Source organism: Rhineura floridana, chromosome 1 (assembly GCF_030035675.1).
Source record: "Rhineura floridana isolate rRhiFlo1 chromosome 1, rRhiFlo1.hap2, whole genome shotgun sequence".
Taxonomy (NCBI): domain Eukaryota; kingdom Metazoa; phylum Chordata; class Lepidosauria; order Squamata; family Rhineuridae; genus Rhineura; species Rhineura floridana.
In genome coordinates this window covers 131,032,121-131,051,688 of record NC_084480.1, presented here as the reverse complement: position 1 = coordinate 131,051,688, position 19,568 = coordinate 131,032,121, and positions in this window count along the sequence as shown.

The window sequence follows — 19,568 nt, the reverse complement described above, 5'->3', positions numbered from 1 at the left end:
GTGTTAGATGTTGCATGATTTTTAATGGTATTTTTATTCCTTCTTTTATTTTTAAATTTTATTTTATTATTTATTTAAAATATTTCTATCCTGCCCTTCTACCCTACAATAGGGCACCCAGGGCGACACACAATAAAATCATACGCAATAAAATCACACACAATATATTGTAGTGTGGTGTGTTACAATTTGCATTCCAAAGAATTCAAATTGTAACACAATAAATTATAAGAAATAAAAGAAGCAATAAAATCATTACCATTACAAATCAATATGAATACTTAATGTGGGCATGCCGTGGACAACCTGAATGAAGCTCATGGACCACAGGTGGTTCACAGACTGTGAGTGGTCCATGGACCACAGTTTGGGAACCGCTGAGCTGAAGGATGCAAAGGGCCAGGCTGTCATAGGATCCACAAATCTCTTTCCCCCCCAAATATTTTATTGGTTTATTTGATCAATACAGACTTACAAATATAAAATTAAATAAAACTAAATAATAACATTCATCATTGCACATGTCATACATCAGTTCGTTAATTCAGGTGTTACTTTGGGTCTAACACTCATACTTCACTTTAAATCATTTACAAAACTTATTTTCTGACTCCTTGATACAGACAGTCACTAGGAAAAGGAGCCAGTAGGTGGTGCCCAAGAACATCCGCATGGTTTAAGACTTTAAACTTGCTTTCCATGGCAAGATTTTACTCATGGTGTTAATAATAATGCCAGCCAAAGGAGACATGGTGAGGATGGAGCCAGTTTATCAGGGCAAAGAAAGTTCAATCTAGTTGTTTCTATGTAGATATTGTTCCTTTAAAAATGGCAAAGCCATTAAGGCAGCCTCTGTAAACACCTTATGAAGGAAAGTAAAAGATTATGGCTGCAGTTCTCTTGTACACACTTATCTGGGAGTAAGTCTTCCTTAACTCAGTGGAGCTTGCTTCCGAGTAGACATGGACAGGATTCCAATGTAAGACTGATAGGTTATACTCATGTGCTTTTGGTGCAAGCCCCAGGCTTCTTGTCTGTAAGGGGCGCAGTGCGAACAGAGAAAAATCTTAATTTTGCTTAAAGCAAAATAGAATAAATAGCAGCTTTATTCTAGCAGATTTCCAAGCGCCAAAATGGGGGGGGGGAGGGAGAGAGGCAGCTGTACTGGATACTAAGGTTTACTAGCCTTTCCTACTAATGGGTTGATTCCATAAAGGAAGCTACAGACCTGAACTGACAAGATCTGAACAGGGTGGTTCATGACAGATGCTACTGGAGGTCATTAATTCATAGGGTCGCCATAAGTCGTAGTCGACTTGAAGGCACATAGCAAACAACAACAACCAGTAAATTTCACTAGCCACAGTGAGACACACAGGCGACAGTGCAGGGGAAATGTGGATTGTTTAGAAGTAGCAGTTACTGTTGTACCGTGCAATTTTCTAGTTATGTGTTTACTGCTCTTCCCCTTCTTGAACAACATGGGCTCCTTTTATCACAGCACAAAACAGGAAAACATAATTCAGAAAGAGCAGAGCGGGCAATCTTCCGTTAGTAAACAGAAAGCACAGAGTATTCAATCAGTATCAAACTCAGGTTATTAAACCACTATATTATAATCTAGCACTGGAAGAATTTGAAGGCTTTCTGTGTCCTTTGTTCTGCTTTTAGTCATGCTCAAGGGTTGTTTGTTTATTTATTTATTTATTGCATTTTTATACCGCTTTTCTACAAAGGCCACCAAAGTAGTTTACAATTTTAAAATACTAAAATCAACTATATAAAATGTAAAGTTGACCCTGTGATGGGGAGGGGACAGTCTGACTGGAGCAGGCCCTGATGTTGCCTTTGCCTGCCTCCCTTGTTCTCCCCTTCCTTCTCACAAATTGACTTCCTAGCATTTAACATGCTTTTTTTTAAAATGCAGATTGGATCAGCAGAGGGGGCGGGCCCTGAAAATTAACAAGATCACAGGAGCAGATTTCAATCTTTTTCTCCCTAAGGAAAATCCTTCCTTGAAGCTAGTTTTTGCCCTAAGGGGATATCCTCTATTGATGCCAATTATTCACCTCTTGGATGACCCTTCTTGTTTCTGGAATCCTTCTCCACATACAGTGATATTTTCACTCTGGTGCAAAGATACTGGTGCCCATGAGAACTTTCCCATCAAAGGCTCCTAGCTCTGTGGGTGTGTGGAATCTCCACTCTGATCTTGGTAGAAAGGAAAGAGATACAACTTTGCTCCCCATGTAGGTGCCTCTACAGTAAAGGCTGGGCTTCCCTGCCCCTTGTCATTAGCTAAGAACAATCCAGTTCTGTAACTACCTGCTCTGTATTTAAGCACACATCTAGTTTGGCTATGCACTCATTGGAAGTGATGTATGAATAACCGAACGAGTGTACAGCTCAAGTATTTGTGTTCGCAAGTACACAGATTGTTCACTCATTGCGTGTAACATGTGAAGCCCCCTCAGGTGTCTTCTGTTCCTGAGAATCATTCAAGGTAAAAAACTGGAAGACAAAGGAGGATTCCAGCCTGGAGGCCTCTCTTGAGAAGAGTTCTTCACTACTGGGGTTTTGTAAAAAGAACACAAAGCTACCCTCCTGAGGAAGGGGCTGCAGAATTGTCCAAAGGACTCTTATTTATCAAGTCGATTTTGGCTGGACATGTCTTTTCCTTTAGAGAGCAGGACTCTGTTATACTGCTTTTTGTTTGAAGAGGAAGATGCTAGCTACCATGTATAAATTTATTTCTCCCCCTTCCTGCCAGCAGGAGCGCAGGGCGCCAAACAGAAACACTAAAAACACTTTAAAACATCATAAAAACAGACTTTAAAATACATTAAAACAAAACAACAATAAAACATTTTTTTAAAAAAGCTTTAAAAACATCTTTAAAAAAGGGTTAAAACATGTTATTAAAAAAACACATATTAACAAGCATATTAACAACATTTATTAAATAAATAAATACCCAACCCACCTACCCACCCAGGACAGCTGAGTATCGTTCTTAAAAGTGCAGGGACTCCTCACTCAGGCAATTCTATGATATCAGCCTCATGGCTTTGCTGGGATTTCTGCCAGGCCTCACAGGTTGAAGGTCTGCACTCTGTTAGCTGGGTGAGATTGGCCCTGACCACCACAGAAGGCCAGATTTTGACTGAGTAGCACTCTGGTGATCTAGGAACTTTTTCTTGATTCCCCCAGCTGTTCAGTAAACACCCTAATCAGCAGGCAACTGACATCTTTGAATAATATCTTGTTTCCTTCCAGCCCTCTTCCTGATTGTGTGAGGTCCCACAAGGGCGATAATTTAAACATTTCATGAGCAGAAATCTAAAAGGGTGGTTTTTGAAAGATTCAGCTGTTAATTCCAGATGATCGCTTTCAATGTTCCCTTGTAAATGCAAAACATTGCAGCTGATTCTCCATCTAGTTTCTATTCTCCATATTATGCTGGGCTTTTAAAGACAATGTTCCATGTGTCAAGAGAGTATTGCATCTTTCTTTGGCAAATGGGTAGATGGAGACTGAAGTGTGGGGTACTGTATCATTTCAGACTGCAGGTAGGGTCACCAGTTTTGAATGCTCTCTTGTTAAAAAAAGAAAAGAAAACACAACTCCGTACATATAAGTACAAATTGCAAATCAGGGAGGAGAGGTACTTTCCCCTCAAAATTCTTCCACCACTATGGATTGGCCAGTTTGCATTTAAATGTGAACCTACCTAATCTGCACTTTCTTAAACAATCCACGAACTAAACCACAGCCATCCCTTGAAATTCATGCTTCTCCAAATTTTGCATTGCAGTTCTCCAGCCATGTACTAGGTCCAAAAATGCATATACTGGGATAAGGTGTGCATATAAATGCATATATCAGTGAAAATAAAAGAAAAATGCAATATAATAAGAGAAATTGCTTGGCAAAAATGTGTATATAAGGCAAAATTGCATACAAAAATGTGTATATCAGGATAAATTCACACTAAAGAAGTTTGATGAGGACTTTTGAGAAACTGAGAGAACCAAAATTGGCAGCTCCTTCCATTCCTAGTTCCAGCTTTTGGAGGTCCTTTGGATAGGATGTCCTTAGTGGTCCAACTCCTTGATGCTTTTGCCACTGCCTCACTCTGGAACAGAGAGAGGAAAGTAAAAGCTATCAGAAAGATACCATGCCTAACAAATGGGAACGGCTTCTAGAGCAATGAAAAGGGATTTCATTTGCACTGACAAAGGGGTTCCATCTGGATAGCTGAAACTGGTACTCCTCTCCTCTTACCATGATTTATATTCTTCTGAAGCTCCACTTCAGGTTGGAGAAGGCAAAAAAAATTCTTCTCACACATACACAGAAATGTCCACCCTATGAACAGGGTGGAGGGGCTGGGAAGTAGATTTTGGTATAGGACTGCCTTATCAAAGTGTGGGCTATAAATACTTAATAAATAAATAAATACTCATTTTGCATTGCCTTTATTAAATTATTATTTCTTATTAATGAGACGCTCATGAGAAAGACACAAAAACATGGAAAGACACAAAAGATACAAATGAAACACTAGAGGAGATTGTGCCCAATTAACTGCTGGGTAATAACCAGGCATGGAGGTTTGGTTACAGGACTAGAAAATAGGCTTGCCTTTTTGGCTAGTGAACCTTTGTTTATTTTATTTATAAATATATTTGTATACTGCTATTTCGTTAAAAACATCGAAGTGGTTTCCAAGAAGTTAAAAATACAATAAAAACATTAAAAATACAATAAAAACAAAGGTCAACTATTGCAAAAAGACATCTCCTTAATTGCCTGCATAAGCCTGGCAGAAGACAAAGCTGTTCAGCAGGTGTTTAAAAGTTAAAACAGAAGGCTCCTGCTGAATCTCCGTTGGCACAGTATTCCAGAGAACTGGGCCAATGACACTGAAGGCTCAATTTCATGTCAATGTTAAATGAGCCTCACCAACTCAGGGCATGACGAAAGCAGCTCCTGCAGATGATCTCAGTGATCAAGCTTGGATATAAAGGTTCAGGCGGTTCCCAAGATACCCTGGGTGTGAACAGAACTTTTCCCTAGATGGAGATTCTAGCATATTGATTTAAAATTGCCATCATAGGAGATGTTGAATTGCTCTCCCCAAGACGCTCATGACATCAAAGTTCTGAGGCTTTTAGGTCGGTCAGTCTCAGTACAGGCATACAGATGGTGAAGACACTGAAAACTCCCATTTCTCACCTTTTCCCCACTCTGTTCTAGGCTGGAAAAATTGTGGAGGTTCATTTAAAGCAAATGGACATTGTGAAGAAATGTTCAGTGGGCGATGCACCCCAGGAGCTTCCTGATTTTTGCCAGCTGTTCCTGAAAGTGAATACCTTGAAGAAGGAGAGGCTGGTAGCCAAAGCAGCTTTAGGCTAGGAGATGCTGAGGGGCAGGCTCAAGAGGGTTGCTAACTGGATAAGATGAAGGCATGTCTGGAGCTCCAGCTCTTTGGCTCACAAAGGAAAAACATTGGCATCCCTTTTGAAGAAGGAAGGAGATTCTCATGAAGCACATGGTGGGGCACAGCTGCAGACGCTCTTAGATGAAATAGTTATTATCTTGATCATTATTTTGACCAATTCCATTCTTGGTTCAGGCCCAATTTGGGGACAGGATCACCCTTGGTCATCCTGATGAATTACTTTCTTTGGGAGATGGATCCTGTTGATCCTTCTGTACTGTGGTTAGGCAGCATTAAAAGCCACTGTGAGATCCAGGAGGATCAATAGGGCCCATCTCTCAAAGAAAGTAATCCATCAGGGTGACTAAAGTCCCCAAATCTGGGCAGTTTAGATTTTTTTTGTATTAAGTGATATAAAATTCTAGAAATCAATAAATTTACATCTTCAGTCATGTCCTTTCCCGTCAGTTTCATCAACAGGCAAACCAGACAAATTGCCAGTAATTCAGATGATGGAAAACCTCTCAGTAGACAAAATAACAATAACAAACAATAACAACAATAACAACAACAATAAAAAGCATCACAGAGTTTATGAAACACATTGAAGAAAAAAAGGTACATCTCTCCCCTTCTTTAAGGCTCCAGAGCCACGTGCACAGGTGCTTCCCTTACTCAGTCCAGGCCAATGCCCATTCCTCTTGTTTTCCTGTGGGATTCCAGAGTGTCCACTAGGGATGGGATTCGCCCCCACCAATGGGATCTGCCCAGCTCTGCCCCACTCACCCCCAGCATAATGGAGAAGGAGGAGGCTGGAGAGAAGGGGCCGCCCTAGGTGGAAGAATAGAGCAGCTGCTGGGGCAAAAACCTTCCGGAGCAGGGCCAGACTGCAGAGGAGAAACAGGAATAGGAGGCGCCACACTGCGGGACAAGCAACAGGCTGCAGGCTAGGGTGGGAGAAAAATCTGTTTAATTCTGACCACAGTGAAAGTTGCATGTAACACCAAAACAGGATGAAAGGGAGCTGGGTGCATTTATTTATTTTCTTAAAATATGTATATCCTGTTCTTGTGGTGCAAAAGCACTATTTCATGTTTGTAGAGAGACGCAGAGAAAGAGCATGTGCCCATTGCAGTTCCTTGGTCTAATGCCAAGAAAAGGCTTTAAGTCTGAAATAGCCATAAGTCTATGCAGACCATTTTTATTAGGCGAAATGACAGTGGCTGGCTTACTAAATGACTATTAGAACATGTATGTCGTTAAACAGGCTTTAACTGAAATTATTAAATAAATGTGCAAGCCTTGTATTTTTTGCAAACTTTGTAGATATAGAATACAGAGGCACTTTGTCTAAATGTAAACTTAAATTTGTTCTAAAGGTAGCTAATAATGTCTGTGATGGGTCTGCTTTCATACCACCCTTCTAAGGGGACATCACGGTGATCCAGTAAAATCCAGTTAATGAAGACTTTATCTCTGTGGCACTTGGCAAAGAAAATGAACAATGCTGGTATTTTCAGTTTCAGAGAAATCTGGGGGTTGAAGATGGACTAACAGCAGCATTCATCACTTGCTGACTTGCAATAAATCATTGTCTCTTATTCACACACCCCATTTTGGTGCCCACTTTTGGAGATTTCTTCAGATAATAAACAATGTTCCATGCTGACTCATAATGTGATGAGTGGTAACAGTGTTACTTGTTTTGGTTATCAAGTGATAACTGCAATCATAGGGCACATGTGTCCACATTAAAGGCCATGAAACTCCTATCTACTGGATAAAATTGGGCTGATATCGTAATAGACTGATGATGAGGAAAGGAGCAGATCCAGGGGATATAAAGTGTGGGCAATAAAAGATCCTGCCTTTTATTTTATTTTATTATATTATATTGCCTTTTATTATATTATATTTAGAGGTCCTGCCAAAAATCACCTCTCCGCTGCTATTTGCATTTTCAACAGAAGCTCCCATTGTTACCAAAGGGGGCTTCATTGAAAGGCAGCTTCAAAGAGGTGATTTTGTTTGGGACAGTGGCAGGAAGATAAAGAATTAAAGTTCCTCTCCCCGCCATCCTGAGGCTGCTCAGGCCTCCCTCTGGCTGCTATTTAGGTAACACACACAAAAAAGTAGAAGCTGACTGCATTCAAGCAATTACGCCACGTCTACTTGAATGTACAGTTTCACTGCAACTCTGCTGGTGACAATCAGGGCGCAAATGCTTTGCTGATTGCTACTGTACACTGCAAAATTCAGAAAGATCACTGAAAGGTATCTGAAAAGTTACAAAACCATTGACAAGCAACCCTCTCCCAGATGCAAAAATGCCCCAAGGCATTAAAAATACACTGCTCTTCCAGGCTTCTGGCAGATGAAGAGGCAATACTTTGGAGGCAGTGGGAGACTCCTCTGTAGAGACATCTGAAATATTCAGAGATGTCAGTCTGGCATATTTCAGCCAGTTTACTGTTTACAGTTTAAAGAGATGGATTGATTCCATAAAGGAAGCCACAGACCTGAACTTACAAGATCTGAACAGGGAGGTGCTATTGGACGTTGCTGATTCATAGGGTCGCCATATGTCATAATTGACTTGAGGGTACATAACAACAACAACAACAGGGAGTGGGGGAGGGGAGAAAGAACTGAATTTAGGGGAAAATATGGCTCATTGAATTACTTTCTTCACAGGATGCATAAATATCTTCAAGGACAAAGGGAGAAAGAGTTCTCTGTGGTTCCAGTGAATCAGTTGAGTGATGGGCCCTTTGTGAAAACAATATATTTTTACCAGCCTTGGTTATTTTCAGCAGTTTGGGAAATTTCCCTTGGGCCTGCCAGGTCCTCAGAAGCTTCACTGCTCACCTGTATTCAGGCAATTCTGCTGAATTACTTTGACAGCAGTGTAGTTCCCCTCTGTCTCTGCCTGCCAGATGAAAATGGTCCACTTTCCTCTTCCCCTTACTGTGCTGTGAAATTCCGTGATCTGGTCCTTAGTGCAGTCATACAGCTCTCTTGACGGTATTTGGTGCTCAACTCATGCTGTATTTAGTGCTTTCTATCTTTTATTTTGCTTGTAATAAAATTTTGATGGTGATTTTATATATCTCATACATATATTGATAATATGTGTATTTACATTGAAGCCAAAATATATAATACATAATCTTGGCTTCAGTATATGTTGGCATTACATCTTGTTGTAATATAAAACCATATTATTATACTTTATGTAAAACTCTTGCTTCTGTTTTGCAAAATGATGAAACTCTCTGACCCAGATTTCCCTCCTTCTCTCTCATCATCCTTTAAACCCTTTAGAAATTACTTAAAAATAAATGTATTCTGCTGTAAATATTTGCTATTGTTTTTTAATCTTCAAGATTCCTTTACTGTTTTATAACCTGCAATTGCATGGTTCTGGGCACTTCCACTGAATAAATATTTTAGCTTGCATACACCTTTTTTATAATCTTTAACCTTTTCTCTTTCTTAATGCATTTTTCTTTGCTGTCAGCTACTTGCTTCATTGCCCCTCACTGAAATATATGTGAGGTTCTGCCTCCAGCTTTTTTATTTTAGAGGTGGGGTTAGGGTTTCTGTCATCAGTTTTTATAACACCCCAGCAAATTTGTCTGCAGCAAACTGTACAGTTCCTCCTCAATTAACATGCAGCAAAATATATTGCAGAGCTGTGCAGAATCTGAAAAAAACAGGGAGGGGGAGGAAAAATGTGAGGCATGCACAAAATCAAAACAAATAAAAAAGTTTTAAACAGATTGCTAGTTATAAGTAGAGTCAGAGAAGTGGGGGTGAAGATGCAGGTGGGAAGGTGGGGACAGGAGTAGAAGCAAAGTGAAGGCTGTGGTGGCAGCTGTGAAATGGAGGCAAAGATTAGAGAGCCCTTTTTACTAGAAGTGGCCAAATACTAAAAATGATGATGATGGAGATGGAAAGGGTTCCTGCACCTAAGTAGACAGGAGTTCAGTACATGTAAAATTCCCTCTTCTGACTGCACACCAGTTAAAGGTGCAGGCGCCCTGATCTCTTTTGCATTTGGCAAGTGTACATGTTAGCCAAACCATAAAACAAGCCAAACTGTAGAGCAAGCAAGTTTATAGGAAGGGCAGACTTTTTCAGTTGGCGGCGCCTGCCTGTGGAAGACTCTCCTCAGTGAGGCCTGGCTGGCACTGACACTGACATATTTGTGGGGTAGGATTGCCAGGTCAGAAGCATCCCAAATCCTAAGATTTCAGGGGCAGGCAATATGATGTAATGGGGGCATGCCCTAGTGATGTCATAGGATGTGGACCCTAGTGATGTCATTAAGCATGATACATTAAGCATCAATCACAGTTGCTTGGAGCATACCACTCAAACAAACAAAAAATCTCTGATTGGAAATAAAGATAGACATCTTAGCTAAACGAGGGTGTTTCCAGATCCAGGTAAAGTGACGGGATCATTCCTTCTCACCTGCTTAGAGATCCTGGGTAAGGAACATTAATCTACCCTACTTGCTTATGGCAAGAAGAGTTTAAGTGCCCTCAGGCCAGGCCAGGCACCAGAAGGCCATTGTAGGTAGAAAGGACCCTAGTGTTGTGGAGATGTTAGATGGGAGCACTCAGGAGTCAAGATGGATGCCCCTGAAGGCTGCAATTCTAAACACACTTACTAAGGGACTAAGAGCCATAGAACTCAACAGGACTTACTTCTGAGCAGAAATTGTTAGGATTGTGCTGTTTGTAAGGCTTGAGTAGGGATTCTCTGCAAATACATCCATATGAAAGCAGGGTTGGCAACCCCCTGCCTGGAATGCCCTGCCCTTATCTTTTAATGTGGCTGCTCCAAACTTCTTTACAGATTTGACCCTTCACTTCAGAAAGAGGTCTGAGAGATGAGTCAGAGTAAGAAGATTCTCTACCCTTTCTGTCTACACTGTGGGCTGCTATAAACTCACTTTGACAGCCAACCCAATTCCAGTGAGTAATAACTGACAGAGAGAAAACACACATGGTTTGGTCTACCTTCACAGGCAGCAGATTGGGAACAATAGCAATTGAAGCCACACTTTCCAGTATGTGAACTCTCTTTTACCACTGTTGGGCAAGAAACAAACCATCATGCAAATAACAAGATGCATCATGGAACCACTATTGTTGCTTCTATGGATGTAAGGGGGTAAGGTCAGAGGTAAATGCAATGCAAACACAAAAAGAAAAAAGACAGTGATGATTTCCTAAATGCAATACCATACCAACCACAACAAGATTCCTATGAGTAAGACGGAAAACTCAGCATCCCACAACCAGTCAGGGTTCCTAATCAAAACTAACAAAATCCTAGAAGCCAGTCAGCCAAGGTCACAGAAATCCCCATGCAGCACAACCTGACCCAGGGGCTGCAGTTAGTGCAGACTGCTGTGGCACAATTGCTAACATGAGCAAGACCCTATCAGCACATAATAGCTCTGCTCTGAAATCTGTGCTGGTTGCCGATTTGCTACCAGGCCAGTTCAAGGTATGCTTTCCATGTTATGGGTTCCACATAGTACTTGTTCTGCTCTTGTAAGAAATTGATCCTTAGTGTGGCAGTACCTATGCTTTGGAACTCCCTGCCAATTTACATTAGGCAGGAACTTCATTGTACTCATTTTGGCACCTGCTAAGAACATTTTTGTTTAGGCAAGCCTACCCAGGCATGTAGACGTTATTATGTTTTTTATCTGTTTTTAACTCATTGTTGGCTTGGTTATTTTGAATGTTTTTAAATACCTGTCTTTAATCATTTTTGACAATAATTTTATTGTTTTAATTCCTTCTGTAAACTGCTTTCAGATTTTTTACAATAAAGTGGTATATAAACATTGTAAATAAAATGCACAAATAAATTTTGGAGTCACACTGCCCCTTGGGTTTCTTTCCTCTTTTAGGCATAAAAGAATCTGCCTTATACCAGCTTAGGCCATTTGATACCATATAGATTAGTACTGATGACATGGACTAACATCAGCTCTCCATGATTTCAGGAAATAGTCTCTTTCAGAGATTGAATTTTGGACCTTGAATCCCACCACAGAATCATGGGAACTGTAATTTGTTAAGGGTGGTGGACTATAACTGTGAGGGGGAAACTAGACTTCCCAGGATTCTTTGAGGGAAGTCATGTGCTTTAAAGGCAAGCTGAGGATGCTTTAAATGTATTATGCGGATCTGCATTACTTCATAAACGTTGCCTGCATATAAATCATTTTAATTAAATTTTAAAATGTAAATAAGCTACAAAGTTTTCTACAAGACATCTGTTTTTGAAAATTGAAGTTAGCAATTTTTGGGGGGGTTGCAAGTAGTTAGCCTTGCCTAGGGCGCAAAATAGCCTGGTACTGGCACTGCGCGCGCGCACACGCACACACACACACACACACACAGGAGATGTGGAATTAGCACTAATCAAACTCTGCCCACTCTACTCTAAAAGCTGGTCAGATCAATTTGAGTGTTTTTTAAAAATTCAGCTTCAGATAGATTTCGCGTCTGATTGGTAGATCAACCCGTTGCCCCTCCAGGTGTGGCCAATGGACATGCTTTGCTGTAGGCTCAGATACAGAGAGCGATTAGCCCAACACTTTGCTGTGGGCAGTTCTAAAACTTCCTGAAGTCAGCAGTAGGGAAGGGAGGTGTGTCCAGCCGAGGGCAGAGTCATTTCATAACGCAGCTAGAAAAACCGTTCTCGCTATTTTTGAAGTGACTAGCTTGCCAACAGCCAAAGACGTCAATATAACAATTCATTCAAAAATAATTGGGGAATTGTTTACACAATCAGCAGTGTATAGTCCTGTTTCAAAATTGTCTGCATGTTTTACTGGCAAAACAGTGATCATCCCAGACAGAGTGAATGCAAGCCCAGGTACATGCAGCAGCAGGGACAGTCAAACTGGGTGGCTCATTAAGTCAGTGACCAGCTCAGCTCAGAAGTACTAGAGACAAGGTGGTAGTTCTAAGTCAATTACCTTTGTTTTTACCGGAAGGAAATCGCAGGGAGTTGTAGCCACACAGTGCTTACTGTCTCTGATTACTGTAGTGATTTCGGAGAAGGCTGAAGAGGGAGGAATGGGTTTGTTTGCTTGCAGCTCTGTGGCCTCACAGTTAAAAATGGATATTCCGTAGGTGTAGCTTGGGAAGGCGTTCCCATGACTGGCTAGCATGTTGGGATCCTGGAGCAATATAGGGTTCTCCCCACCTGCCAGCCACAGGAAAGCCCCACTTGTGTGCATGGAACTGCTTTGCTGCAGCCCTCTTTTTCTTTCTTCAGCACGTAGTTGCTTTTGCTGCCACAAGATGTAATGATGGCCACTAACTTGGCTTAGACAAAGTCATGAATGCTAAGGCTACCAGTGGCTACTAGCCAGGATGCCTACGAACTCCCTGCACTGTTAGAGGCAGCGTGCCTCCATATACAAGTTGCTGGAAATCACAAGCAGGAAGTTGGTTACTGAAGTTTGTTATATATAGCAGCAGAGTACAGGAATGACCAGTCTGATAAGACAGGTGGTTGCAAGAATAAAGAAGCTTAAGGTTTATTACTCCTAGGAAATAAAGCCGTTCTGAGTACAGCCATACATGTGACCATTATGCAGTCATGAGATTAACCATAAAATGGAGGAGAAAGGAAGTGAAGCCTGAGAAAAACAATCTACATATCAACAAATAGTTACTGTAGAGAAAATCAGCGAGGGAAGAATAGGTTGCCCAGCCACCCACCCATTGGTTCAGGCTACTTGTTACAAGAGTGGGTGCTTTGCTCCCGACAGCACTGAGGTCCTGCTTTGGGCTTTCCATAGGTATCTGGTTGGCCATTGTGAGAGAAGAGGATGCTAGACTAGATGGGGCCTTTGGCCTGATCCAGCAGTGCTCTTCTTACCCTCTGTTTCAGGAGCATAGTTGCTATTTTCTAACTTTCTGCATTAACTTAGGCTGCAATCCTATGACCACTTATCTGGGAATAACTCATTTAAGTCAGTAGGTATTACTTCCAAGTTGACATATATGATTGCATTGTAAAGCACCAGCACCAGGTAATGACACACTGATGAAATTAGGATGGAAGCACTGCCACATTTTCTGGAGTGGTTCAAATGCAAACTTTCTATGGAGTTTAGCAAGACCATTTCTGCTAGTGAGTCCCATTGCAATAGCTGCCATTTCCTCCTTCCACCTTTCATGTCCAGTTGGCAACTGAGGAGGTACCTGATATGCCCCAGAGGACCAGATTTAGCCCTGGGGCTTTCAATTACCATATGTAATGTATGGGCAAGACAGAAAATGATGGGGAGGGGTCCTTTCCCCCCTCCCTCTAATTCAATTTAACAGCTCATTGCACCAACTATTTTTCAATACTCTGACATTATTAACATAATTAGCCAAGAGGAACAACAAAGTGTCTGGTGGCACCCTGAAGACTTAGCAAATTTATTGTAGTGCAATCATTTCTAAGGTGAGCCAGGATCTGCTGTTGTTTTTGTTGTAACCGCCTGAAAAAGAGGAAGCCAGGCACCTAGAATTTGGCTGGTGGAACTTGTAAGAAGAAAAAGTTGGGTGTGTTCTCTCCAGTCTCACACACCTACACTTGGGGACTGCAGCCACAGTGTGAAATGTCTCTAGATATGCACTGCTTTTATCAAAGGAGGAGCTGACAGGTTCATTCTGTGATGTACCGTTAACCATGAGGTCATCCTCACCAACGGAAACTTTCTTAAAAAATCCCCCTAGTGGAAACAGCATTCTAAAAATGATCTTGCTGCTCTCCCTTAGCTCCCGGATTTATATAGGATCCTTGTTAATGAATTCTCCGTGGGCTCATAAACAGTTCTACTCTTCATTATTTGCCTCTTTTGGACAAGTGCCTACTTCAGGCACTTCATCAGGCTTCATCAACAAAGATTATCATTGTGAACCAGGACTAATTCTTCCTCAAGTATTTCCTTCTATCATGAGTTCTTTTCTTTTCTTTTTGGCAACGTTAAAAATAAAGTGCAGCTGCCCAACTTTACTGGAGTGTATGCAAAATACAATGGGAAAACTTAGCACAGTACTGTCAAGCTTGTTACATGCCAATGTTGGTTATTTATTTATTTATTTTCTTATGTTTGCAGCCTGCCTTTCTTCCATCATGGAACCCAAGGCAGCATACATGTGATTCCCAGGCCTTCTCTCATCCTGGCTTAGACTTAGACCTGCTTAGCTCCACCAAAATGGTGGCCCCATGTGCCTTCAGTCCATACCCTACATGAGAGGGTAGTAGTGATGAACTCAGGGCACAGCTTTAGGGCACTTGCCCAGGGCTCCACTCAGCAGAGCCCACAAATGCAGCAGGGCTGGCTTATTGTATTATGAAGTCACTGAAATATCACCTACATTATTATCTAAAGAGGAGGGACTTATAAGACCACTTAAAAAGTGAAGTAGTGCGCATTAACAATTAAATAGCCCCCCCCAGTAACATCATTTGAAGTAAGTGAAGTATTACATATTACCACATGACAATTCCTCCCCTGTCCCCTTAAAACCATTAAGTCCAGAGTCTAAAATTATCTATATGAACTACTACAGGCTGAAGACAGACGTAACATTTTCAGAGTGGTGAAGGAATCCTCACCGTGTTCAGGACAAACATGTTTTTTCATCACATCATGAACTCTTAAAAACTACTTCAGGATGTTTTCAGTGTGGCTGAACCTGGGGGGAAAAAGCCAGCTATGGCAGGGACCTATTTGCTAGCACCTGTAACATCAACAACCCCCTCCCTCCATTCCTTGGAGCTGTTTTGCAACTGCTTTTGCACAACCCATCTCCAAACCTTTATAAGGCGAAGGATGAACGTGTATATATCTAAATGTAGACAGAATGCCTAAACCATTTTTTTAAGGCAAACAATCTGCCTGAAGAAGGATGGAAGGGAGGGCAAGGCTGACAGCAGTACAAGTATAATCATACTGATGTGTATAGAAACCTCATCACTCAGTCCAGCACAGCAGATTGATCTGATGAGCAGAGGGAAGGGGACAGCTGCATCCTCAATGTCATGCTGGACTGTGTTACTAGATCTGCATACCCACATGATCTGTTGTTGCACTGCCACAGCTGGGCTGAGGGGTCTCAACAGAGATGCAGACGTTGAACTGGGTGGGAAGGGGCATCCTTTTAGAAAAGAGACTCAGTTAACTGCCCCTGTTTTCTGAAGGATTATCAGTCCTCAGTCATCTCCACTATGACTTTCCAAAACTCAGTCCTCAACTGCCTGTGTCTTATTTCACCCAGGGTTCTACATAACCCTCCAATGGTATTCAAAAATAGAAAAAGCTTATTTTAGAAAGACACTAGCTCAGCCTTTCCCAACCAGTGTGCCTCCAGATGTTGTTGGATCACAACTCCCATCAGCCTCAGCTAGCATTGCCAATGGTTAGGAAGATGGAAGTTGTAGTCCAACAACATCTGGAGGCACACTGGTTGGGAAAGGTTGCACTAGCTTGTGCTTTCTGCAAGGAGTCCTGACTAGTTAACTGTCCTCTCTCCAGTTGGAACCCTGCCAAAATTACCCCATGTGCATGTGCATGCACGCATGGACACACACTGCAATTAGCCAACTTCTTTCAAGCCTAATTTCTCCGGGGTGCCAAGGAAAGCTTCTACAGGTCCACACTGGTGACCCATGTTTTAAGAGGTATCTATATACCTGCTGCTAGGGTTGAGCTTGGATTTCTCAGGAAAATGCAAACAAAGAACCTTACTTTAATAAGGTAGTATAAGCTTGCTGGAGGGAATCCATTATTCACTAGGGAAAGTTAAAGGTTGAATTAGAGGTGTTACCTGCAGTAGACATGCTACTGGGTTCTGGGGTTTAATTAGGCTAACGCATGCCTGTCTCTTACTAGCATCTTACTGGGATCAAGGCTGGCTTATGCTATAGCTGCCTTCTCTGATTGACTACAATGACTTGCACTAATTGTTCAGAGCAAAGCTAAATGACACATAGGCTCTCTCTCAGGGGTCGTGCAAAGCTCCAGTTGAACTGAGCTTATTGGTAACAGTTGGGCAGAGATGTTCAAACCTCTCCACCCTGCCCAGTGTTGATGGGGACCAACACTGGTTTGAAATAAATAAATAATCTTCCACCACAGTCCAGTTGCTGGGGGTCTTGGAAGGGCATGAAAAATCCCTTGAGGGCCAAATATGGCCCATGGCCTGTATGTTAGCCACCCCTAGTGTAAGGCACATTGGGATACTCGGTTCAAACTATGGGTGAACAGCTCCTTTGCAACTTTTGTTTGAAGGGTATGTCTGTCTTCTTTACCCACAGATTCCTAAAGGATTTTTAGGAGGAGAGAGTAAGTTAGCAGAGCTTTATGTGGAAGGAAAACAGAGACCATCCAGTCATGCACCTATGCACTGAGTTGCTTTGGGAACAATATGTGTCTCCTTGTAAAAAGCACTGAGACACAAAAGGGAGATAAACAATTATTAACTCAATTTCAGTGTGGCATGGAAAATGACAACTTAGAAAGGTTTTTGTTTGTGTAGTTCATTCTGGAGGGCATATTTCCGTCAGCCTAACATAAACCTGTCTAAATATAGGCCAGAATAAAATATTCTCCCCCACCACCTTCAAAAGCGTATGTTTATTATTCGCAGTTCAAATAGAAAGCCATTTATTTTTAAATACTGCCTGTCTGCAGAACAGCTAAATGCGCCCATGATGTAATCCAAGGAAAAACTAGTTGTGGTCTTTTCCATTTGATCTGATAGTAAATAAAAAAGGTATATTCAAGGCAATGTACTATAGATGTGACATTTTGGAAGGAGAACAACAGAACACTTAATATATTGTCCACAGAATTCAGTTACTAAGTATGCTGAATGTTATCTTTTAAAAACCAAGTTACTAGCCCTTATATTTGCAAAGATACGTTGGAAAATGAATAGGTGAGACCTCAAAAGCTGGAAATGTTTCTTAATAAAACACACTGTCAGTATTTTTTTCACATATCAGCAAACTGAGGTTGTGTACTTAAAGTGGATTTGATACACTTCTGCAATAAATCTGCTTTTAAAAAGTGGACTTTTTGCTGTAAGGAAAGTGATGGGGAAATGCCTTGGAAAGTGTGGGAGAATAATTGCTTGATGTGATGTCATATAATTTCCTTGCAAACTCATCAGAATGTGAATGCTCAGTGAGCAGCAGGCTTCATATCACTTCCCCACAAACTTTGTGCAAACAAATTAGGATGAATGTTCAACAAACAGGTCAATTCCCTGTATAGCTTGTCCTCCACCCCTACACCCATACCCAGATGGCACAAAATATGCAAAATAGTTTTAAAAATGTAGAATTGTTTTTTCCCAAATAAGACTAACTATGAACATTTCCCTAATACAGATCATAGAGTTCAGTTTTCCTTGTTGCAGAATTTGCACTCCTTTGGGTTTGTTTTTAAAGTTTGTTTTTGTCTAGCACAGGTTACACAACTCTGGTTATGTTTGTAAAGGATACACACACACACCTGAAGAGAACAAGTTCTCAAACTGACAATTAAAAAAATAAAATTATTATGCCCACCATATTTCAGAATTAAGAAATGCGTTCATCAGGGACAACTACACTTTTTACTAGCAACGTGCAAAGATAAATTTCTGTAGCTTTTTCCTTTGCTGAATAGCAGTAGAATTCAGCCAAGGAGAAAGCTATAGAAGTTCATATTTGCAGGTTGCTAAGTATGTTGAATGTTATCTTTTAAAAACCAAATTACTAGCCCTTATATTTGCAAAGATACATTGGAAAATGTATAGGCAATGCCTGATGAGACCTCAGAAGGCCTGATGAGACCTGGAGGAGTTTCCTAATAAAGCGGACTGTCACTATTTTTTTTTCACATATCAGCAAATTCAAGTTGTGTACTTAAAGTGGATTTGGTACTCTTCTGCAATAAAAAATGGATTTTTTTTGCTGTAAGGAAAATGATGGGGAAATGCCCTGGAAAGTGTGGGAGAACAATTGCCCCGATGAAGGGATTTCTTAATTCCAAAACCCACAAGACATAATAAATCATTGTGACACTTTGTGCTCTGTGGGTTTTTCCCCTGCACTCCACCCACTTTTGGGAGGGGGCTGTATCTGCGAAGGGCCTGCTTATTATTTGTTTCTGAGATTTACGCAGAGCTGCAGTGAAGTCCTTTGACACGACCTGTTTGTCCCCTGTAACTTCCTTTTTCTAGATTTGAGAAATTACACTCTGTGGTTTTCATAAAGCTGCACAATTCATATATCTCACATTTTAATAGCCTACCTGGCTGCTGCCTTTATACTTGGAGAACTTCTCCCTTACCACTTCTCCATTCATTATAAAATACAGTCTCCACAAGTTCCCCAGGAATGAGCTCACGAAACCATCGCTGTCACTTACTACTGTGCAGTTCCTTACCTAGTTACGCCAAGGGTTGGTGAGCAGCTTAAGACAAAGAAAACTAGTATTCTTGCCAATTACAGCTTTATTTGAGTTTCCTTCTTCCTGAGGAAACAGCACAACTTTGGTAATAAAAAGGAAGATTTTAACACCAGAGATGGTATAAGAAATTTCATTTGGGATGATGATGATGATGATGCATTTAATCAAAATATGAAATGTAGTTCAACATGTGAAAAATTGGGGACCATTTTTTTGGAATATATGAGGTAAAGAAACTGAATAACAATACATTTATATTGAACATTCTGTACTCTAACAGCAACCAAATTCTCTGAGTATGGATCTTTATGTAGTCAAAATGACACCACTCAAACATAGGAGGGATGTATTGGCAGGCTTTCGGAAACTCCAAGGTTTGCAGGTCCAAAACATTATTAGGAAAAAACCTAAGGAGGAGAAAACCCGAAAACAGTCCATTGAGCATACTCAATGGGCACAGACTGCTGACTGACTGGTGGAAATGGAAAACTGGGAGGGGAAGAGGAAATGGCATGGAATATTCTGGAAAAAGCCATGGCTGGCTAGAACCCTGAAAAGGAGCACTCCTGACCATAAGTCCCATTTGTAGAAGCCAAAAGCCATTTCTAGACACTCTTTGCACAT